At 45.4% G+C, this 24,656-nt stretch overlaps 1 pseudogene; it reads left to right on the top strand.

Annotated features, from left to right (window-relative positions):
• The first annotated feature begins 5,682 nt into the window (after positions 1-5,682).
• LOC123090298 (uncharacterized) lies at positions 5,683-7,486 on the top strand (annotated as a pseudogene).
• The last annotated feature ends 17,170 nt before the right edge of the window (positions 7,487-24,656 follow it).

Below are 24,656 nucleotides of genomic sequence, written 5' to 3'. Positions count from 1 at the left end.
CATTCGCGACAAGACCTCGGACATCGTGATAGTCGACCCCTTCTACATGCGTGCCAAGATCTTGGGCAGCACTGGGGACCGGCAAGTCGCGAGTTCTTACCTCGAAGGCGTCATTCTGGCAAACCAAGATAAGGATAACTTCCTCGTGCCTTACTTTCCCGAGTAAGTCCTCCCCTCAACCGGCCCGTAACATATGAATTCTTACATTTCGATCGTTTTTCTTTTAACATTCTGTGTTTTCTGCAGTGACACACGTTGCACGCTCATCCTCCTAAGCCCCAAATATTCTATGGCCACGTATTTCGACCCGGACCGTCAGTCGAACGTAGACTACACAAATGTCAAGAAGGTTCTTGATGATGTTCTCCCCGGCTACGCCCAATCTGGAGGAACCTTCACCAGGCCTATTCGTAAGTACGGCAAGCACGTGTTCTCCCACAATACGACGTTCTGCTGCGTCAAGCAGCCGCCTGGCGGTCAGAAGGGTGCCTACTACGCCATCCATCACATGCGAGCGATCGTACGGGACCATCATCAACTTCTTCTACCGAGTAAACTCAAAGATTGGGCCGCGAGCGTGTCGGCAATCCAGGACGCGGACCTCCGACAAGAATTCTTTCGCATCCAGTCGGAGTTTGCCGAAATCATCCATCAAGATGTCCTTCGTACCTCGGGGCAGTTCTACCTCAGAAATCAACCGTCCAACAGTGACATCGACACAATGCTACAAATGCAGGATGACAACGCCCGTTCTTTCATGACTCCCACGATAGACGGCGGCTTCATCCACGCTCCGGTCCCTTGAGTCGAGTTGTCTAGTTCTGGAACATCGATTGGCTCATGTTGTAATTAAACTTTAATGAACTTGTAGTATGTCTCTTTGGTTTCGAGAGTCGTTCAACTTAGATGTAATCGATGCTATTAATGTCTTGCTTTTCTCTTCCGATCGTTCTGTTGCATACTTATATATTGCTCATGTATTGTCTGTGAATTGGTACTAACGTTTCGTTTGGCTAGTGCATAGCGATGCCGACGTATGTCGTGTACAAGGGTAAGGTTCCCGGAGTCTACGATGACTGGGAGGAGTGTCGGAGACAGGTTCACCGATTCAGCGGTAACAGTTACAAAGGGTACACCACTAGGGCCAAGGCCGAATCTAGATACGCCCGCTATCTAGCGGGAGAGGGGAGGGAGCGTTGGAGGAACCGGATGAAGACGAGTTTCATCGTGATGATGCTCATCGTGATGACCGCAGCTCTCTTCTATGTGATGGTAGTTTAGATGATCGATATCGACTTGTAGTGTGAAGACAGACTCGCTACTCGTGGTCTCGAGACTTGTAATATAATGTTCTATCTTTGTTCGGTCTTTTCAATTCGGAGACTAATATGATGAATTATATTCGGAGACTAATATGATGAATTGTATTCAAAGACTATACATTTGATGAATCTGTTGTTGATGTGTGCTGTCTATATTTTGTCAAACTATACATTTTGTAACCTGTGCAAAAAACAGAAAATCAAAAAATAAAAAAACCTAATATTCATACTAATGGCGCATCACATGACAGTGCGCCATTAGTATGACAGTGCATACTAATGGCGCATCACTGGGCAGTGCGCCATTAGTATGCCGCGGTTACTAATGGCGCATCCAGAGGTGGTGCGCCATTAGTATGCCAAAGCACCTGGGTATACATGGCCCCTAGGAGGCATACTAATGGCGCATCCTGGCATATACTAATGGCGCATCCGAGGTGCGCCATTAGTATACCAGATACTAATGGCGCACCAGGTGGTGCGCCATTAGTAAAAATTACTAATGGCGTGCTATCAATGGCGCACCACAGATGCGCCATTAATAGCCATAATAGGTGCGCCATTAGTAGTGGTTTTTCTAGTAGTGTTCCATATGAGGAGTTCTTCCAGTTTTTCAATCAAAAGGCCCTCAATAAAACAATGATCACTTGCTACTGTCTGTAAGTACTACTTATCTGTAATTAATTAAGTCTCTATATATAGCTCAACTCTTTCATTGCATGTATATATAATTACCCTCACTATATTATGCAGATTGAAGATCGCCGAATTGAAGAAAAAGACAAGTAGGTGATATTGGGTTCATTAACACAAATCTCATGGATGAATGGAATGTGAAACATGATCCCAGAGATACCGAGGCCAACTTGATATGATTGTTACTTCGAAATCAAAACAAAGCTATAATACTCTTTCCTTACGAAGACAAGTGAGTGTTACTGTCTTGTGCATATTCGCTTTTGCTTATTACTTTAGGATATGGTAATGTAATTGATCAGTTATGCATGCGTGCGCAACTTCCACTTTATTCTGCTAGAGATTAAGCTTGAGCATGGACTAGTAACCGTCATAGACTCCAAACGAAAAAATTCAGAGGAGTATGCGACCATGACTAAAATGCTCGAGAAGTAAGTTCAATCGATCATTATCCTACCATATCGGCAACTTTGTTCATTTCCTGATATCAAGTAATTGTTTTCTTTGTCTGGCAGGGTTTGGAAAAAGTTCACCGCACAAGCTCCGGGACTGCCGGCGCAGCTGCGATTTAACCACCCGAAAGTAAGTACTAGCTACTAGCTAGTTCTGTGCATCTCCCATTGATTCTAGCTAGTTTCATCAATACCATTTAGCATGTTTGCTTATCAGTTTGATTGACCTCTATTTCTTGTAAAGTGATTGGGGCAGCAACCCAGGAATGATTTCTGTGGATACTACATTTACGAGTTCATCTGCCACACCACCTGTGAGCGGGGCTACTCTAAACAACAATATGAAGTGCGTAAGCAATAATATTCACAATTTTATTTTATTACCATCATTTGTGTTGAGTTTCATTCATATATATGTATTGACCACCTTCTTCAAATTTGATGTGGTAGATGTGGGAGAACTCCTACCACAAGATCGCATACGACAATTCAAGAGGAATTGGCGAGATTCTTTCTTGACCACGTCATCGACAAACATGGAGAATACCATGTGGAAGTTGAGTTCAGATATTAGGGGGTTTTGTAAGAGATCTTATGTATCCAATAGCGTCGGATAGATATACGAAAACTTGTTGTTCGACCAATCTATTGGAGAAGGAGAGGTCGATCACTTAATGGTTTCCTTCATTTGCTTACTAGCTAGCTAGCGTGTCGAGTCCTCTCTATACGTATAGTATGTAGCTAGCTAACACAATAATTAACCCTACACCCCCCCCCCCCCTTCAAATAAAACAAAAAACCCAGCCCATGAACTACTGACGCGTGGAAGCCTTTTGGTCCCCGTTGGAGGCACCAACCGGGACAAAAGGCCCTCCTGCCTGGGCAAGCCGCAGCGGCCACGTGGAGCCTCATCTGTCCCGGTTCCTGGGCGAACCGGGACTAAAGGTATTGAGCTTTAGTACCGACTCTTTAGTCCCGGTTCGGCAACCGGGACAAATGGGCCTCATGAACTGGGATAAATGGCCCGTTTTCTACTAGTGATTGTTGATCAGCATATAATGTGATGTTAACCTATCACTTGTTGACACAGTTGGACTAGTTGTTTCATCTGATTCAAATACAACACTAGGGCAGGGTGTGCACATCTCCAGCTTCTTGTCCCCCTCGCCATTAGAGGCTGTTTCATACGAACTAGCTGATCGTGCAGACGGATCTGTAGGAGGAAGAAGCCTTAAGCACCCCCAACGGCGGAAGGGTACGTAGCATACTGCTTTGGGCTTGGCTCGTCCATGATTTTTGGCCACATTATGTATTTCGTCCTCCCATCCCGTCAAAATAGGTTGATCTTCTATGAATGGGTAGTTGTGTTGTTAAGAGAGTTGTTTAACAATTTGAAAAACCATAATTATAGAAATTCTTTCAACACAAGCAAAGTAGCATCATCAATAGTTAAAAATATGAACAGGCACTCGTAATTAGTAATAGTAACCATGATAACGTGATAATGAGGATGAAGCATGTGCCTCTATAGATCGGTTGCAAATTCAATACTATTACTCAAGATTAATATCATACCATTTGATCTTGCTAACACTCGTAAAACAAAGGACAATGCAATCATGGTGTTGAACCATTTCTTTTGCAATGCAACATCATTTTTAGTCATAACATGGCAGCAACATTTGCACAGTAAACCGAGCAGTGCTATGTTGGCCTAACCGACGAGGGAGAGGAGCCGGAACTCCTCACCGGCGCCACGCCCCCACCACCCCACCCGCAGTCATGGCCCATGACACCCAGGGGGAGGAGCTGGGCCGGGAATTGATTGCTTTCTGTTTTTCGTTTTGAGGGGTCCTTTGACAAAATGACATACTGCATGTTTATAATCAGCATCTCTTTGCCACATCATCATTTGAAAGTGGGGCATACCTGTCAGTTTCAGGGTTAAAATGGCTAAAGCGAGTGAGCAGTGTGGTTTGCAAAAAATTAGACCTTGCGCACGATGCAATCTAGATACAGATACAGTTATGATACGATTTTGATGGTTGTTTTGCCATGTAGAGACCTACCTTATGATTATTTTGAGCCTTTTCAACAATCTAGAGTGATATCCCTATAAAAGTTTAAAACAAATGGGTCTAGTCCCAAAGCATACAGTCGTATGCAAACTGAACCAGAAATTACCCCTCATCACCAGTCAAAAGAGAGAGAAAATTGGACGATTTACGTACATGAGCTCAAACCATGAAAGTGCATGATGGAGTTGGGCCATGTGAACAAACTACTACAAAGCTAGCGAACCAGCCAAAAGCCCCATGGACTGAACTGTCGAGCAATGGACGGAAAGAAAACTGAAAAGATAGCAGAACATTTTTGTCTCGGTACCACCATAGCAGGCACCGAAAAAAGAATGACGGATTACCTCCTCATCTGAGCTCAACACGGCTTCATCGCTGATATGCAGTTTTGCAGACCTTCAAGGTGGCTCACCAAAAGTGAAACATTTGCCGTTGAACGAATCAGACCGGGGCAACACCCCGGACATGCCATCGAACTTTAGATCTGGAACCCCACCACGACTAAGACACCGAAGGAGGAAACCATACCTGCCATACATGAACCACGAATCCAGCACACGTTTCGTCTTGCAGATGTAGTTGATGCCAACCACAAACCGCATCTCATCCTAGACAACCTCCCAAGCTCCACACCGACGCTGGAGCAAACGTCGTCGCAATGGCGAAGCCCGAGGACACAGGCCCACCATGAGGATGCCGCTGCCGTCAGGGCATCCTTGCTTGAACAGACTAATTTCCAAATCCATCCCCAACCATAGTATCGATGGCCTCGTCAGGGAAGGATGCGAATAATCTTTATTCAGCAACGTCATTGTCGCCGCCGAAACAAAGACGATAAACAGCCTAAAAACCTAGACTACGAGGGAGTAAAAACGATCCACGCGCGTGGATCCGGTGACCCACCTCACCACCAACGACCGAGGTCGTCAGCGGAGGGGAGTCACCGGAGGACGGCGCTGGAAGTTTGGCATCTCCTGACGGCAGCTAGGATTCCAACTGCCAGGGATGAGAGGAAAACACCAATTCCTAGCCTAGCTAGCACAAAAAAAAATGGACGATTTGCGTACATGGGCTCAACCCATGAAAGCGTATGATGGAGTTGGGCCATGCGTACATCGACTGAACTCTCGAGCAATGGACAGTGAACCGCCGCCACCGCCGGCCGCCGCGATCCCGTCCACGACCACTAGCACCGCGACGACCACCGAAACCACCTCCGCCGCCGATGGCACCACTACCATCACAATCATCACCACCACCACCATCACAACGAAAAGGTCCAAAACCATCTCCGCCGCCGATGGCAGCACCACCACTGCAACAACGACCACCTCCGCCGCTGATGGTCGTACCACCACCACCATATCCTCCCTCGGCCAAGACCAACTTCTCGACATCTTCCTCTGACTGCCGAACCTCCCGGATCTCGTCCGCGCCGCGCTGACCTGCCGCTCATGGCTAGACGCCGTCCGCTCGTCCCAGTCCTTCCACCGCCTCTTCCGCACCCTCCACCAGGCGCCGCTCATCGGGCTCTTCGCCGACGGCGCTACCAGCCCCTCCTTCGCCCCGCTGCGCCGCTCAGATCCCGACGTCAAAGCTGCCCTCCGCCCCGGCGACTTCTTTCTCACTTCCCTTCCCACGAAGGACGCCGCGCCTGCGGATTGGAGTATCACGGACTGTCGCGACGGTTACATTCTCCTATGGAAAACGCTGTCCGTCGCTGCCATGAACCCCATGACTTGGGCCGTGGACACCATCCCGTTGCCCGACGATGTCGCAGACGGGAGTCTACCCGATTTTGACTTCCTTGGTTTCCATCTGCTGTCTTGTGAGGAGAACCCCTGGTCGTTCGGCGTGGTCTGTGTCTGCGCGGATGTGTCTAAGGTTCACGTCGCCATCTTCTCGTCGGAGACGTGGCATTGGGTCATCCACCTGTGGGTGTACATCGGTGGACACCACAACCTAAAGTACTGTGCCGGCACGCTGGTGGATGGGTCTGTTTACTGGCCTTTCCCGGGCGAAGCGCGCATGATTAGGATCAACACAGCCACCATGGACATCACCAATATGGATCTACCCTCGCAAGTGAAGGTGAAGGGGCCAACTATGCACTGTCTATTATGCATCTGATGATTTCCTCCTCCATGTTTGGAATCGTTGTGTGGACGGTGATGGAATTGAGATTTGGGTGCCACATAACCTACACTTTTTGGGTGCAGAAATTGACCGGTTCACTAAGGGCCTGGAGGGCCGCCTCAGTTTTATTCCAAAGTACTCCCTCTATACCAAAATCGTTTTTTCGGCTTGGTACAAAGACAGTACATTATCAAGTTGCTCGTCTGAAGGCGAGTCAAAGTGTCGTTAGATGGTTAGAAGGAAAATGATATCCCTGGCCCATAATGGTTCAAATCATGATGCTCATATTTATTTCTGAATTTATTTTACAAGTTTCGACGATGCGTGTTCAGTGAGATAAAACGTTCCGGTAGAATATTTGTGCGTTCTTAGAGACAAGTGCATGCGCGTATATATGAGTGCATGCGTCTGTACTATGTTCAAATTGCTCTTGTGAAATTTGAATTATAAATTTCACTCAAGAAAGCAGAGATTTCATCGGGTGCCATGCGTACATATACACATGGGCTAAAAGCTGAAGAGTGTGATGGACTTGGGCCATGCGTCAAACCCAACAGGTAGCAACCAGCCTGACCTGGCCTGGAATCCACAGAATCTCTGGAGAGCAATGGGCAGCGAACCGCCGCCGCCGCCGGCTGCGCCAGCAGCAAGACCTCCGTCGATCCCGTCCACCCCCGCTACCGCCGCCAAGGGAACCACCGAAAAGGTCCAACACCACCTCTGCCGCCGATGGCACCACCGCAGCAACAACAACAGCCGCCACCGCGACCCAGTGGCGGATGTACAGGGTGGCCAGGGTTAGCCGCGGCTCACCCTGGGATTTTGAAACTGGTTATATACCTATATCAAAAAATTGGGCCATAGAGGGAAAAAAGACTCACTAACCTATCCAGGGACGAACGCCGCCACGTTCCACATCGAGCACGAGCAGAACCCTCGACCCCTCGCGCAGCAACTCTCTGCCCGACACCAAGCCGGCCAGCCGCCTCGCCGTCGCGACGTCCCTGGATACAGCGGCTGCGCCGGTTGCCCGCCGCCCACCGGAGACCAGAGCCCGACTGAGCCCCTGTCCCGCGCCCAGCCGCCCGCCCAGTCCGGTCGCGCCCCTAGCCCCTGCCCTGCATGCGGCTGCGCCCCTGCCCTGCGCTTCGACGGTCCCGGCGTCCAGCCTCCACTTCCCGGCTTCCCGCCGGCCCGGCCGCCCCCAGCAAAGCCCCACCACAGCGGCAAACAAGTTACAAGTAATTTTTGCCCCAATTTCAGACTTAGGGTTTGCCTTTTTGCCCCAATTTGAGACAAGGGTTTGCCTTTTTGCCTCAGTTTCAACACATAATTCTGCACAAGTATTTGCTTAAATTGTTCTATATGAAGAAATGATGTAAAATTTTAGTTGGCTTGAATGAAGCCACGAAGGCTTGAATTCTGCCTCATTTACTTTCATTATAGTTGGCTTGAATGAAGCCACCTTTCATTTCTGCTTCATTTACTTTCATTTTGCACATCATGCCTCAACTTGTGTATTGATAGAAAGTAATTTTTATTACCGAATTGTTGAAGCATGAAGAGGGCCGGAGACATAATTTCTCGTTTCCAGGGAGAAGCTATTAAGATAGGGGAGAAGAAGAAAGCAGGGTTTATGCCGGATGTGGCCGAAGAGCAAAAACCGGAGAACTTGTGTGTGTGCCAGTTGTGATTGAAGAGCAAACTAAGAACCAACACTGAACTTCTCAAGGTATATGTCTATGGTCCATGTAGTATGTACTATGTAGGCTTCTTTATGCAAAACTTAGTCTTAATTGAGAATTCTAGTGTGTTTGTAAGACCATATTAATATATTTCTATGTCATACTGAGAACAAGTTAAAACGTTAACATGTCATATTTCTTGTATCTTTTTTTTTTTGAGGCGGACCACCCTGATGTCAAATGCTAGCTCCGCTACTACCGCCACCACCATATCCTCCCTCGGCCAAGACCTATTCCTCGAGATCTTCCTCCACCTGCCCAACCTGCTGGACGTCCGTGCCGCTCACCTGCCGCTCCTAGCTCGGCGCCATCCGCTCCTCCCCGTCCTTCCGCCGCATCTTCCGCGCTGTAAGGGCATATTCTTCCCTCAGGTGTTTTGGTGATTGATGACAATGCTTTTGCGGACTAATCGTGTGCCTTGAGTTTCTCAGGTTATTCATATCTAGGCATGAGACGATTCGGTGCCCCTCGGAGACTATTGAAGTCGGCGTCGTTTTATGTTTCTCTTTGGTAGATTTGAGTCGTAGGAGAGCCGTAGTATTAAGAGGGGGTCCGCGTCGGAAAGGTTTGGGTGGAATCAACACGTACACTTGTTCCTCCTTTCCCTGCACTTTGGAGCTTCCCTTTGTTATCTTGGTTGTACAGAAATCTGACGACTACTGCTGTGCTTGCGGTAGTACTGCAAGCACACGCGGTAGTACCGCTAGGTGTCACGGTAGTACCGCCCTTCTGGAGCGGTAGTACCGCGGCTCCCTGGCCTTGTGCCGCTCCGGTGCGGTAGTAGGGGCGGATGTAATTTTTTACATCCGCGCCCTCCACGGTAGTACCGCTCGTCCAGAGCGGTAGTACCGCGGAGGCCCACGGTAGTACCGCGGAGGCCCACGGTAGTACCGCTCCCTAGGAGTCGTAGTACCGTGGCCCTCCTACCTAGTACCGCAGTATCGCGGTAGTAGGCGCGGATGTAATTTTTTACATCCGCGTCCGCACGGTAGTACCGCGCCTCCCGGGCGGTATTACCGCGTCGGATTTTTGTACCCCCTCCGGTTCAGCGGAAGTAGGCACGGATGTAATTTATTTCATCCGCGCCCTTCCCAGGCCGTGACTTTCCTGCCTTGCGGTAGTACCGCAGATGGGTGCGGTAGTACCGCGCAAGCGGTAGTACTGCCCCCTTATCAGGGTAGTTCCGACCTGTGTTGCTGTCGCGGTAGTACTGTGGTCAGCCACGGTAGTACCGCACAGCCTCGCGGTAGTACCGCGCCCCTGGAGCGGTAGTACCGTGTGTCGCGAGCTGAACATGTGGATAACGGTTGGAATTTGTCCACGACTATATAAGGGGCGTCTTCTACCTCTAGTTGACTACCTCTTCCATCTCCAAGCTCCATTGTTGCTCCAAGCTCCTTTTTCACTCGATCTCTCTCCCTAGCCAATCAAACTTGTTGATTTGCTCGGGATTGGGTGACAAGTGCCCGATCTACACTTCCACCACAGGATATTTGATTCCCCCCACTTATCCCTTGCGGATCTTGTTACTCTTGGGTGTTGAGCACCCTAGACGGTTGAGGTCACCTCGAAGCCATACTCCATTGTGGTGAAGCTTCGCAGGATTATTGGAAGCCTCCAAGTGTTGTGGAGATAGCCCCAATCTTGTTTGTAAAGGTCCGGTTGCCGCCTTCAAGGGCTTCAATAGTGGAATCACGGCATCTCGCATTGTGTGTGGGCGTGATGAGATTACGGTGGCCCTAGTGGCTTCTTGGGGAGCATTGTGCCTCCACACCGCTCTAACGGAGACGTACTTCCCCTTAAAAGGAAGGAACTTCGGTAACACATCCTCGTATCCACCGGGTCCACTCTTGGTTATCTTATCCCTTTACTTTTGCAAGCTTACTTGTGCTATATCCATTGCTTGCTTGTGTGCTCATTGTCTTTGCATCATATAGGTTGTCCACGTAGTTGCACATCTAGACAACCTATTTCATTGCAAGGTTAAATTGTTAAAGAAAAGTCTAAAAATTGTTAGTTGCCTATTCACCCCCCCCCCCTCTAGTCAACCATATCGATCCTTTCACGCGCCCTTCACCCAGCACCGCCCATCGGGCTCTTCCTCGACATCCATGGCGCCGCCACCCCCTCCTTCGCCCCCCTTCGCCGTTCAGATCCCGATGTTGCCGCCGCCAGGGAATGACGACGTGTATACCAACTGGGGTATCATGGACTATCGCAATGGTTACGTCCTCCTATGGAACAAGCTGCTTAAGCCGCCTGTCGTCGCTGCCATGAACCCCATGACCTGGGCCATGGACATCATCCCGGTGCCCCGTGATGTTTGGGCTGGGAGGAGCGGGAGACGCTGCAACTTCGCCTTCCTTGGTTTCCATCTGCTGTCTACCGATGAGAAGCCCTCATCCTTCCGTGTGGTCTGCATTTGCGATGACAAGCAAAGGGTTCATGTCGTCGTCTTCTCGCCGGAGATGAGGGATTGGGTCGTCCACCCGTGTGTGTACATCGGCGGTGACAACAGCCTAAAGTCCAGCATTGGCACGCTGGTGGGTGGTTCCGTTTACTGGCCTTTTCATGGCGAAGGGCGCATGATTAGGATCAACGCAACCACCATGGATTTCTCCATTGTGGATCTACCCTTGCAAATAAAGGTGGGCGGATCCAATTTCAGGGTTGGGGAAACCAAGGACGGCCGACTATGCATTGTCTATGCATCTGACGATTTACTCCTTCATGTTTGGATCCGTAGTGTGAATGCTGATGGAATTGAGATTTGGGTGCTGCAGAACATAATCTCTTTGAGTGTAAAAATTCACAGGATCATTGGGGAACGTGCTCTGGGCTTGCAGGCCCGCCTCACGGTTGTGCAAGTTAGGTCTGGATATGTGTACTTGTCCATGACATGCATGACACCTGTCGGCACACTGCATTGCTGGTTCTTCTCCCTTTCACTAGAGACGACGGACCTTGAGTTACTAGTCGTGGGATGCTTTGATGATCGTCCCTGTCCGTATATTATGGCCTGGCCTTCTTGTTTGGTTGGTGATGATGGGATCATTGGACATGAAATTGAAGGTTCTCATTGAAGTCTGCGGTTGTTTGCCATTGAAAACTGGAAAATCATTCCCTGGTATCTTAAGTAATGATTATTCCCACAGAAACCTTTAGATGTTTTTTTTAAAGTAACCTTTAGATGCCTTATAAATAATTGTACAATTCTGGGCCAATGAAGTTCAATGGAAGATTGGATTTTCATCTGCTACAAACTTTACTGATATGCTGCATTTGCTGCTAAGCCCCATTGACCCATTGAGTAATTTATTTCTACGATTTTATGTTTGTGTTCGTCGTTTATTTATAGAAAATGTTTGTTGTTAAAAATAATCAGAAGTTTTTGATTTTTTTTGAAATTTACTGTTCATCCCAGTGCGTCTGCCAGTGGGAGCGAAAAATCCATGTCCGGCAGCTGGTCCCTTGCTTGACTAGGTATCGGAGAGTTTTGAAAGTGATTATTGTTTGTTGCATTATTTCTGCCTCTACTATTTTTTGGCACAACTATTTTTCCATACACTAGCAACTTATGTTCACTTTTTCAAAATGTCACATGTCGACTATGTTCAATTTCTTTGGAGTATAAGATCACCTTACTGCAAGAAAGTTGTTTCATGTTTTAGTTATTTTTTAGAAGAGTAGAATTGCACAAATTACATCCTGAAGCATTGCACCAAAGGGTAGAATTTACACAAGATTAACACGCTGCTCTGTGACTCAACAGCAGTAGGGTTGATTTGCGTTTCTTTGGCAAAGGGGAAGGGGAATGTGCGGGCGGGTGACGTGTACCTGCAAAGCCGTCATCGTAATTGGCATGGAATGCATTTCTGTTCACTGTTCATGTAAAGATGGGAATCAAATTCACTTGAACGGTTTGTAGAAAGAGTGTATTATTGTATAGATTATTTTTGCAGGTGTATTATTGTATAGATTGTCCCAAATAGTGAGTGGTCAATGCTCAAAATGACGTAGTGAGTCTGTTGCTCTGCCAATTGCCATGAACCATGCAACTGATTTTTTTTTAGAGAAAAGACATTGGGTGAGCCAGAGTAGCCTTGAACCTAAGCCGACTTTGAATTAAAAAAGGCATCAACCGGCTAGGATCACATCGAACAACCACTTACAAGCAGAAAAAGATACAAGGTGCATACAAGACAGTGCCCGGACCAAAGACTACATAGCAACTACCAAGATGAACATATGAGTTTGATCCGTCGAGGTCTTCGCCCGCCAAAGCAGCAAGCACTAGACGAGCAACAGAACTTGTGGGGGACAACAATGTGAATGAAGGCAGCCCAGGTCCACTCCAGAATGGTAAGGAACCTAGGCACGATGGCAGCCATCTTCGTCGCGTCACCGTAGAAGGCCACAACCTTCTCGTCCCGGATCGAAAGGATGCCGCACCGCCAGTAGGCGGAGTGGTTCCACCAAGAACCCGGATGCAAGTGTGACTCCAAGGAGTACTAGGGGAGGGACATAGCGAGTAGAGCATATTGAGCTCCACAAGAGAACTGCCATCACCATGGCAAGACCATGAAGGAGACACGCACCGCGGGAAGGAACTCGAGCCAAATCGACGCGACAAAAAGGTCGACATTGCCAATGTCAACACCGAATAATGAAGCCTCCATGACAGCCACCAGCACACCCCAACACAGCAGCCCCCCACGGTCCAAGGACAACGCCTTTGGGAAGGGGAATGATGCTATAGCGCCTCCGTCGTCCCCAAGCAGGACCAAGGGTTTCCTCTAGATGCAGGGGAGAGTGAGTGTGGGTTGAGATACCTCAACGAAGCCTCCAAGAAGTGGTTTAGTGTCGTGGCATCGTCGTCGTTGTGCTCACCGTTGCAGGCCAAGGGTTTCCCCCGGTCCCATGAACTCCACCGCCCAATCGCCGCCCACCACCCGGATTCGACGAGTAAGGTCACACTGGATCCCAGATCAAGCGGGAGAGGGTGAAGGGGATGAAGTTGGTGCTAGTCGATCTAGATCTGGTGGCCGACCGAGGGAAACCTCAGCCACCATGAGCTCCCACCATCGGGTCCTTGCCGCCCATGCAAGCCAAGGAAGACAAGCCGCACACCCTCAATCATCATCCGTCATAGGGAAGGCACTGACCACCTCGATTGGGCCCGCCACCCCGGCACGCAACGTTCTCCGTGCGAGGCAGAAGTAGCCAACCCTGCCGCCACCTTCCTCGGTGCCGCGCAGGCTTGCCGGTGTCTGTCTGCGGCGGTGGTGAGATATCGAAGGAGGGGGAGGAGGACGGTGGCGCTCTAGGGTTGGGGATCACCCGAGTCACCCCAAGGGGGCGAGGCGGGGCAAAAGGGGCTTCTCCCGAAATTGTATCATTCAAGCATGTGGGCTTGATTGTGCAATTAATCATTTATCTCATTTTTTGATTATTTAACCGCATTCGGCCTTGAATATGATGTATTCAAATACAACATTTTGTGGTAAATAACTAAGGATGGGTACAGATTGGTTAATGAGAGTAGTGATTTCTTTTTTTTCAAGAATACACAAGACCTTGCGTATCTTTCATTGATAGAAGAAAGAGAGTAGATAGAGTACAAGGTGCCCAAGCAAGTTTCAAAGCAGGAACAAGAGAGAGCAGCGGGAAGAGCTACATCAAAGGGAGGAGGGGTGTGTATGTGGGGGGCGGGGGGCGCTGATGCGGACTACTGAGGCAGTATGTTGGCCAAGCTCATGGTGTCGACGTGTGCCCAAAGGTGTGCCTCGACAATGATCTGGTCAAGGAGGTGCTGAAGAGATGGGAGCTTCGTCGTCGAACACGATGTTGATCCGGTGCTTCCAGAGAAGCAAGGCGCCGAGAAGCACCAAGAAGGAAAGACCCTTCTGGGAGAGCGATGGCGCGGTGGCACTCGAGGCGAGGCACCAACCTAGAAATGTCATCCCGCTCTGGTGGACAAGAAGTGCAGTGGAACCACTAAAGGAGCTCATACCAAAGTTGTCTCGAGAAGGAGCAACCGAAAGTGGTGCATGCTCTCTGGAAAAAGACTTTCTAAGGCAGTCGGTCAACACGATCGACGGACGAACCCTAGGTACGGGCGGTGCGGCCCCTGGTGGCGATCATGGAGATTGACCACCCCATGGGCGTCGCGGTGGGAAATTGGCGGCGGCTAGGGTTGTGGATCGGGGTTAGGCTGATACCATGTAAAAGAATTAGAGGGAATTTGGTGGAATTATTTGTTGTATTGCTTGAGCCCTCATGGGTGTATATACATGAGTACATGACTATCTTGATGTACAAGACAAGCTAGAACAAATCCTAGTCTATCCTATATTTGCTAATAATCATAATACTCAACAGTGTGGAACAATCGCAATAAGCATGCTCATGACGAGATCAAATACCAGCCAGCCCGCCATGACCAAGATGTGGGAGAAGTGGGTACAGTTGGCGAAGTTAAGATTAACATTGACAGAGTGATTGACGCTTCACATGGATGTGCAGGGGCAGGGATTGTGGCCCGGGAAACTTTCTAGATGGAAGATACTTTCGATATGCTAGATGATGCCCCGCGCGTTGTTGTGGAAACTTTGTTAAAAGAAATGATTAAATAGTTGATAAAAACAAATAAATCCATGAAAGCAAATGCAAGCTTAAAAACATACGAAACATCTAAAAGGAGGGAAAAACTTTTGAACTGCAATTAAAAGAATGTCATTTCTAACAACAATGAAAAGGATGAGCTACATGGGTATGTTGCATGAATTGATGATGTGGCGCTGCATGCATAGACCAATGCAAAAAAAAATAACTTCTGACATAAATGTATGGTTTGCTTAGGTGGCATGTTTGCATGGCTAAAAAAAATTGATAGTGGGTTATAGCTATTTAAGAATAGAGGATAGGGGTTTCTGACACTTTTGTGAGTGAAGTGCAAGCCTGCAGGGATCCTATAATTTTGGGAAAAGTCCAAAACAAACCTTTAACTTGTAGACGCAAGCTAAATCAAACTCTAAACTCCGAATCCCGGATATTGGCACTCTGAGCTTATCAATCCTGGTCAACCTTGAGATAGCTTGTAATCGCTGAGTTGGGCTAGCCCATTAGTGCAGTCGCTCACGCTGCTCATGCATAGTTGTATGTTTGCTCGCACTGCTCTATTTCTTTCTCTCTTTTTTTCATTTTTCCTTTAGCTCTTCTTTGATTTTTCATCAGTTTCCTTTGGTTTTCTTTTTTTTCCTTCGTTACACTTTATGTTTTCACTAATTTTTTTATTTTATTTCTTTGTTATATTTTTGGTCTTCTTTTGTTTCTTTCTTGATTTTCTATGTATTTTTCCTTTTCTGATTTTAATTGTTTTCCTTTTTTGACACATGTCTACTTTTTCTCAGTATAAAATGTACATTTTTAGCGCACACTTGTAATATTTTTTTAATAAACCTTGGTCATTTTTTGAATATATTATGTATAAGTATTTTAAAATCCATATTTATAGCACTTTTTTGAATACGCGGTAACATTTTTCGAAATTCAAGTTGTACATTTCTTAGTGACAATAAACATATTATTAAACTTCCCTAAACTACTTCCTCAATAAAAAACTTTGCTAAAATCATACTCTCTCCATTCCAAAATATAGTGCGCCCACGCTTTCTGAGGTATAAATTTGACCATAAATTTAACCAATGAGACCGACTACGGCGGGAGAAGAAATTATATATCTGAAAACTTCTTTTGAATACGAATTCACCGGTATAACTTTTGCTCCTGCCGCAGTCTGTCTTGTTGGTTAAATTTATGGTCAAGGTTGAAACACGGGAATAGAGGAAGCAATATATTTTGGAACGGAGGGAGTATTTCTTAATACATTTTGGACATTTTTCAAATATATTATGTACATTTTTTAGAAAATGCTTTCGCACTTTTTTGCAAACACGGTTACATTTTTCGAAATAGACATTGTACATTTCTTAATGACGATAAAACATATTTTAAACTTCCTTAATAAACTTCTGTAAAATACATATTTTTGAATACACAATAATATTTTTTAACTTCACTAAAAAACTTCTTCAAAAAAATACTTCTCTAAAAAACACGGTAACCTTTTGTAAACTTCCTCAATAAAAAAATCAAAACATTTGTTTAAAAATTGGGAACAATTGTTAAATGCTGATTTTTTCCTAGAAAATAATTATTTACGAAATCCCAAAAATATCATTTTGAAAAAATTAACAGAATTTTTGAAAATCCGAAACATTTTTCATGGCATGTGAAAAACTGTTGGCATTCAGATTTTTTTTTGACAAATGTGATTTTTTGGAAATTACAAACAGTTTTTAAAAATGAGAATATAATTTCTAAGTTCCAAACATTTTTAAAAAACACAAAAGGAAATTGAATTTGTGCCATTGTTATGAATAGGAACAGTTTTTAACTTCCGAACAATTTTAGAAATGTGCGAACATTTTTTAAAGTTCACAAATTCTTGTTGTGGTATAGTGGGCCGGCCCAAATCTCGTCCGTGAGAGTAGCAGGTTATCCCGGTCAGGATTATAGTATTACCAGTGTGCGAAACAAGTCTAGGGTCCAAAATAGACTGAGATTACAAGTTCAGAGTGTCAATTTTTGAGATTCAAAGTACAAAGTTTGATTTAGCTTTCGTCTACAATTTCAAGGTTTGTTTTGGACTTTTTCCTATAAATTTGGCTGTGAAAAAAGCTTGGCCGATGGTGGTGATTGAGACAGATTGCCAAACGTTAGTGGATGATTGACACAAAGGAAATGATGGCTCGATATGTGGTAACACTATGAGAGTGATGCAGTCTTACCTCTCAATTTGGTTCAGCGGAAGAGATTCAAATATGGCGGCCCGTAACACATGCTCTTTCTGTAGATGATGTCCTTTGATGTAATTTCTGAGTTTTTGATTGCACAGCTGCAATCAGACTTTGTACACTCTTTGATTGAATATAAATGCCTAGAAGGGCTGTGCTAACAAAATAAAAAAAGCCTGAGTGTGAATTTGTGCTCATTGGAACTTAGTTATGATGCTAAAATATTCTAAAAGACAATTGAGTAACACTCCCTCCATTTCTAATTATAGGTCTTCTTAAAGATCTCAATATGAGCTACATAGAGAGCAAATGAGTTAATCTAGAGTCTAAAATAGATCTATACTAGAAGGGTTGGGCGCGCTTTGCTGCGCCTTTGATGTCGTTGTGTTTCTTAAAAAAAATACTCACTCTATTTCAAAATACAATATGTATTAATTCTTTGAAAAGTCAAACATTTTTAAATTTGATCAAATTTGTAGATAAATATATCAGTCCATAATACCAAATCGGTATAACTAGATTCATCATGCGATGAATTTCCATGTTTCTTTTGCTTAATATTATGGATGTCGATATTTTTTTCTCTAAACTTGGCCAAAGTTAAAGGAATTGAACTTTCCAAAAAAGTAATACCCCTTATATTTTCGAATTGATGGAATATTTGAAGGGAATATACCCTAGAGGCAATAATAAAGTTTTTATTTTATATTTCCTTATTCATGATAAAGGTTTATTATTCATGCTAGAATTGTATTGATCGGAAACTTAAATACATGTGTGAATACATAAACAAATAATGTGTCCCTAGTAAGCCTCTACTAGACTAGCTCGTTAATCAAAGATGGTTAAGGTTTCCTAACCATGAACATGTGTTGTCATTTGATAACGGGATCACACATTAGGAGAATGATGTGATGGACAAGACCCACCCGTTAGCTTAGCATAATGATCGTTCAGTTTATTGCTATTGATTTCTTCATGTCAAATACGTATTCCTTTGACTATGAGATTATGCAACTCCCGGATACCGGAGGCATACCTTGTGCGCTATTAAATTTCACAACATAACTGGATGATCATAAAGATGCTCTACCGGTATCTCCGAAGGTGTTTGTTGGGTTGGCATAGATCGAGATTAGGATTTGTCACTCCAAATATCAGAGAGGTATCTCTGGGCCCTCTCGGTAATACACATCATAAGAAGCCTTGCAAGCAAAGTGACTAATGAGTTAGTTGCAGGATGATTATTACAGACGAGTAAAGAGACTTTCCGGTAACGAGATTGAACTAGGTATGGAGATACCGACGATCGAATCTCGGGCAAGTAACATACCGACAGACAAAGGGAATTACGTATGTCGTCATAAGGTTCGACCGATAAAGATCTTCGTAGAATATGTAGGAGCCAATATGGGAATACAGGTCCCGCTATTGGTTAATGACCAGAGAGGTGTCTCAGTCATGTCTACATAGTTCTCAAACCCGTAGGGTCCGCACGCTTAACGTTCGCTGACGATATCTTATTATATGAGTTGTGTATGTTGGTGACCAAATGTTGTTTGGAGTCCCGTATGAGATCACGGACATGACGAGGATCTCCGAAGGTAAAGATTGATATATAGGATGATATGGTTAGGCCAAGGGGTAAGGCCCACGGGGCTTTAGGTCGGTGCAAAAGGGGTTTTGTGGAGGCCAGGGGGCAAACGCCGAAGACCCTGGCGTCTGGCCTTGGGCCAAATGCCGAGGCCCATGGCGTCTGGTCCTGGAAGTCTGAGAAGGACTCTTCCTTGCGGGCAAAACTGACTTTGAGGAGGTTGTTTCTCCAAGTTACGAACCCTAGGTTCAATATATAAATAGAGGGGCATGGCTAGCACCTGGAACACATCAAGAATCACCAAGCCGTGTGCCGGCAACCCCGTCCCCTCTAGTTTATCCTCCGTCATAGTTTCCGTTGTGCTTGGCAAAGCCCTGCGGAGATTGTTCTTCACCAACACCGTCACCACACCGTCGTGCTGCCAGAACTCATCTACTACTTTGCCCGTCTTGCTGGATGAAGAAGGCGAGGACGTCATCAAGCTGAACGTGTGCTGAACGCGGAGGTGCCGTACGTTCGGTACTTGATCGGGACGGATCGTGAAGGTGTACGACTACATCAACCGTGTTGTGAAACACTTCCGCTTACGGTCTACGAGGGTACGTAGATGTGGCACCCCAGCTCAAAGCATCCGGTTTACCTTGCATTGCCAACCCAAAGATCATGTCTTCTGGCAATACACAACATCTTGGTACAGAAAATAACCGCTTTATTGAGACTAACATAAGCATAGTGCGATATTACATCAAGTAGCAAGGCCAAGTGACACACTTGGTGCGGCTGAACAATATGTACATTATTTAGTGAACATAAAGGGGCCTCGATCACGACAACTACACGACAGCAGAACAAGGACATGGTGGGACTCCATAGCACAGGGACACCAATGTGGACACGATCTAGACTCGGCAGCACTCTGATCTAGTTAGACTTTCCTGAAATCTGGCATAACATGCCAGGTCAGTACATTGAATGTACTTGCAAGATCACAACAAGCATAAATATAATGGCAAACAATATCCTGACATTTAATCAAGTTAAATGCAAACAACAGCATGCAACTCATGCAGTGAAACCAAACTTTTGCACTGAGTCACTCGGACTCTCTTACCAACAGGTTGCCTCACAACCAAATGGTGATCGTTCACGGATCACAAACGGAACCATACTTGGTTCAACGGGTTACCTCGTAACCAAACGGTGATCATTCATGGATCACAAACGGAACCATACTCGGTCCAACAGGTTGCCTTGCAACCAAACAGTAATCATTCACGGATCACAAACGGAACCACAACGGCCAGTCTCATTGACATCATCATGATTCAACCAGCGCCATGCAAATAACTTAGTGTGCAAGTTTTACTTTATAAAATTTGATCCATGGTGTGACTTACTTACGAACTGGGCCCTTATCCTCGTGCGCGGCTATCGATAGATTAATACACTCTGCAGAGGTAGCGCACTATACCCACACCACGGAACCCATGGCCTCTGATGTCGCTTGAAGCTACCTCGGTATTTCGCCCGAGAGGAAGGGATGATGCAGCACAGCGGCGCTAGGTATTTCCCTCGGATATGAAACCAAGGTTATCGAACCAGTAGGAGAACCTCCTCACACCACGTAAACACCACCTGCACACAAATAACAAATACTCGCAACCCGGCGTGTTAAAGGGATTGTGAATCCATTTCGGGTATGGCGCCTCTAGTGGGAAAATAACGTGAGGTAATTAAAAAGTGGTAGATAGGATAAATAGATTGCGGAACAAATAAATGGCAGCAAGGTATTTATTGTATTTTTGGTTTAATAGATCTGAAAATAAATGCAAGAGAAAATATATCGCAAAGGTAAATATGATGAAAAGAGATCCAGGGGCCGTAGGTTTCACTAGTGGCTTCTCTCGAGAAAAATAGCAAACGATGGGAAAACAATTACTGTTGGGCGATGATAGAACTTCAAATAATCATGAAGATATCCAGGCAATGATCATTATATAAGCATCACGTCCAAGATTAGTAGACCGACTCCTGCCTGCATCTACTACTATTACTCCACACATCAACCGCTATCCAGCATGCATCTAGTGTATTAAGTTCATGAGAAAATGGAGTAATGCATTAAGAACGATGACATGATGTAGACAAGATCCGTTTATCTATTGCGGCAGATATAGATCTCATCTTGTTATCCTTAGTAGCAACGATACATACGTGTCGGTTCCCTTTCTGTCACTGGGATCAAGCACCGTAAGATCGAACCCACTACAAAGCACCTCTTCCCATTGCAAGATCAATAGATTAAGTTCGCCAAACAAAACCCAGATATCAGAGAAGAAATACGAGGCTATAAGCAATCATGCATATAAGGGATCAAAGAAGATTCAAATAAGTTTCATGGATAAAACATAGATCTGATCATAAACTCAAAGTTCATCGGATCCCAACAAACACACCGCCAAAAGACTTACATCATATGGATCTTCAAGAGACCATTGTATTGATAATCAAGAGAGCACTACTAGGGAAAAGGCTAGCAGCAGCGCGGGTTTTAGGTGTATCAGTAGCGCTGGCAGGCGCGCTACTAATAAGGCGCTACAACTATTGCTTAGCAGTAGCGCGTGCCCGCACGCGCTACTGCTAGGACAAATAGCTGCAACGTTTGTCCAATCCCACACTACTGCTAATGTAACTGCTGGCAGCGTGTTTTCTCTCCATCGCTACTAGTATTCTTTTTATTTTTTTATTAGTTTTAGTGTATTTATGCGCCATCGTACAAATATTGGTACAATACCAGTTATGAGGTTTACATCATTATGTCCATAACAGTGTGTCAAATGAAGGTGGCTTAGGTTCAAGTGGTGGCAATATGTGGTGCATGTCAAAAGTATACTACTAATCCAAACTTGATCTAGTTTGGACTAGTAGTACTTTCGATGTGCACCCCATGTTGCCTCCACTTGAATCTAATCCGCCAGCACAAGCTATTTAATCATCATCATAGTCATTACCACCAACAATATTTATTTAATCACCACTAACACTAGCTAATAATAATCATCATAGTCATTACCACCAACACTAGCTATTTTATCATCATAGTAATAGTGTAGAACATCATCATCCTCAAACTCATTTCTAGCTAGCTAATCACTCTTGCCGCTCTCTCTTAGGTAAAATAACATAAAACATGTGTAGCTCTCCTCCTTGATCAAGTTAGAGCATGCAGATGAACCTGTCTCCTAATCGTGGGTAGCGCATCTGTTTGCTGCCCCCTAGTACTTCTCTGCGCTCCCTCATCACATATTTGGTCCAGTCTTGCACTATTAAGAATTCGTAGCTGATCTTGAATGCACTAAAGTAATCTGTAGGATATCTTGGCCGTAAGCTAATAATACTCATGGTACCTTTAGTCTCGATCCCATAAGGCACAACATTCATCGGGAGTCCCTGTTGAAGAACACCGTATGGTAACATACTTAGCAATGAAGTTTAGCTTCAAAAATAATGTATGGAAAAGATGCTCTGAGGACAAATAGTAAAAATCTTACCATCCTTCCTAAATAGATGTGACCGTAGTTCAATACGAACACTATTGGTCGCACGTTTTCAGTACTAACATTTCTAAATGCAGGATGAAAATTTGTCTTGACAGTATCAAGATCCGCAAGCCATGCATGAAACATAATGATTTAGCTCCTCGAAGTTGAGTTCAGCCCCGGGACAGTAGTAGGTCCTGTCTACGAAGCACCGGACATGTTTTCTTGCACCGAAATAAGCTGACAATATGAATTAGTTGTCAACTATTTTTGAATAAACAATATCAAAGACATAAATATGGTTGAGAAACTTACATAATGGTATAACTGGAGGCGTCTGCACATCAACCCAGATGTCGGTATTACCTTCAATATCATCTTCCGGACGAATATCAAAGGTGATAACCATATCAGGCTCAAATGCATAAGTCTTGCATAGTGCTCGCCATGTTTTGCATCCAAAATAGGTGTAGTCGTCTGAATTGTGTAATTTTGCGTGGAAAATATAACCATGCTCGGTCTTCAAGTAAACTTTCTTTACCTCCGTAGTATGAGTGAAACCTATCTTATCCAATACAAAAACTCTTGCATGGCAGGGGATACGCTAGTAGAATAGTAAAAAAAAGTTGAAGCAAATGAAGCAAATGTCATGCTTAATTACGAAAAAAGACTTGTCGTTGTGACTTACTGTATCCACTTCAAAGTTCTCGTCCAGCTTGATGCTGTAGTGCCTATCATCATCGAGGAAGATTCCGTCGCACAGGCCGCACTCGTCTTTGCAGTATTTGCAAATACCGAAATCCTTTTTGTCGTTAGACATTTCCTATGTTCATAGTTAAAACATTAATTGAAAATGGATTGAAGACAACTACCAGGATACTCAACACACAAATCCGGGGCACTAGATAATTCCTACATATTCTGGCACAAGTCATGCCAAAATTCACAGAAAAATCCGGCATGACCTTTGCTAAAATAGGACATATCGAGCGCCTGAAATTTGTCGGAACGGAAATGAATCAACACTCCGGCAAAACATAGGCCACTCGGAGGTGTAACCTGCAAACATGACCGGCCACTTGGATATTGAGCAACACAAGAAATACATTTCAAAATATCTTATAGGAATCAAATTAGCATGCATTCAATAAGCAAAAGTAAATCATCTCATGCGTTCGTACGTCATCGAATATTATCACTAATACATCACGAATAGTGTCATACATATAACATCACTAATACAACTAAAACCCTAGCACACGACGGGTATCGGCGCGGGCGGTGGACACCCACAGAGAAGGAACCATCACGGGATCATAGCTCCAGTGAGATCCCTAGAGAACCTGCCAGGTATTGGAGAACCTATGCTCCAACGCAAACAAGTAGCGATGGACGTGCGCGTCCTCCTCACTGACACGGTGACGCACCACCTCCGCGGAGTCATCGAGCCTCTGGATCGTCACTGGCCCACGCGACCGCCACCAAAGAAGGTTCGGGTCAACGACAGGCTGGCTCCTCACCAACCTGCGCCCCCCGGTAGGTAGCGCCTCCCAGTACTACCCCGGTGGAGCCCAGTCCCGGACATGGCCCATCTGGTCAAGCAGGTGTCGTCCTATGCTGACTAGACGACGAGGATGCGGTTTAGGCATCATCCATGTCGAGGCGGGAAAAATTGCTTTAACTAAAAAATAGCAACAAGTTCTTACTAACTAGTTCTATTAATTCAACTAGTTCTTACTAAAAATAAACTTACTATAAATAAAAATATTCTAGTACCTAATTAGTACCTAGTTCTTACTAACTACTCTCTCCGTTTCGATTTACTCGTCGTGGTTTTAGTTCAAATTTGAACTAAAACCATGACGAGTAAATCGGAACGGAGGGAGTAATTAGTACCTAGGAACTACTGCCCTAATTACCATATAAGTATCCATTTTTAACTAGGGTTCGTACTACCTAATTAAATAGGGTTAATACTAATTGTAATTAACTAACTAACACTAAAAATAGCCTAGGGTTCATACTAACTAGCACTAACTAGCTAGGGTTCATACTAAGCAAACAAGAGGGATCGGAAGGGGAGAGTGCTTACAGAGGGCGGGGATAGAGATGGGGTCCGGGGAGACGGCGGCACCGAGGCGCGGCGAGGCGGGGTCGGAGGAGACGGCGGCGAGGCGGGGTCGGGGGAGACGGCGGCGAGGCGGGTCGAGGGAGACGGCCGCGAGGCGGGGTCGGG

Source organism: Triticum aestivum, chromosome 4B, assembly GCF_018294505.1.
Source record: "Triticum aestivum cultivar Chinese Spring chromosome 4B, IWGSC CS RefSeq v2.1, whole genome shotgun sequence".
Taxonomy (NCBI): Eukaryota; Viridiplantae; Streptophyta; class Magnoliopsida; order Poales; family Poaceae; genus Triticum; species Triticum aestivum.
Note: the sequence above shows the minus strand (reverse complement) of the source record. Positions and strands in the feature narration are given on the sequence as shown.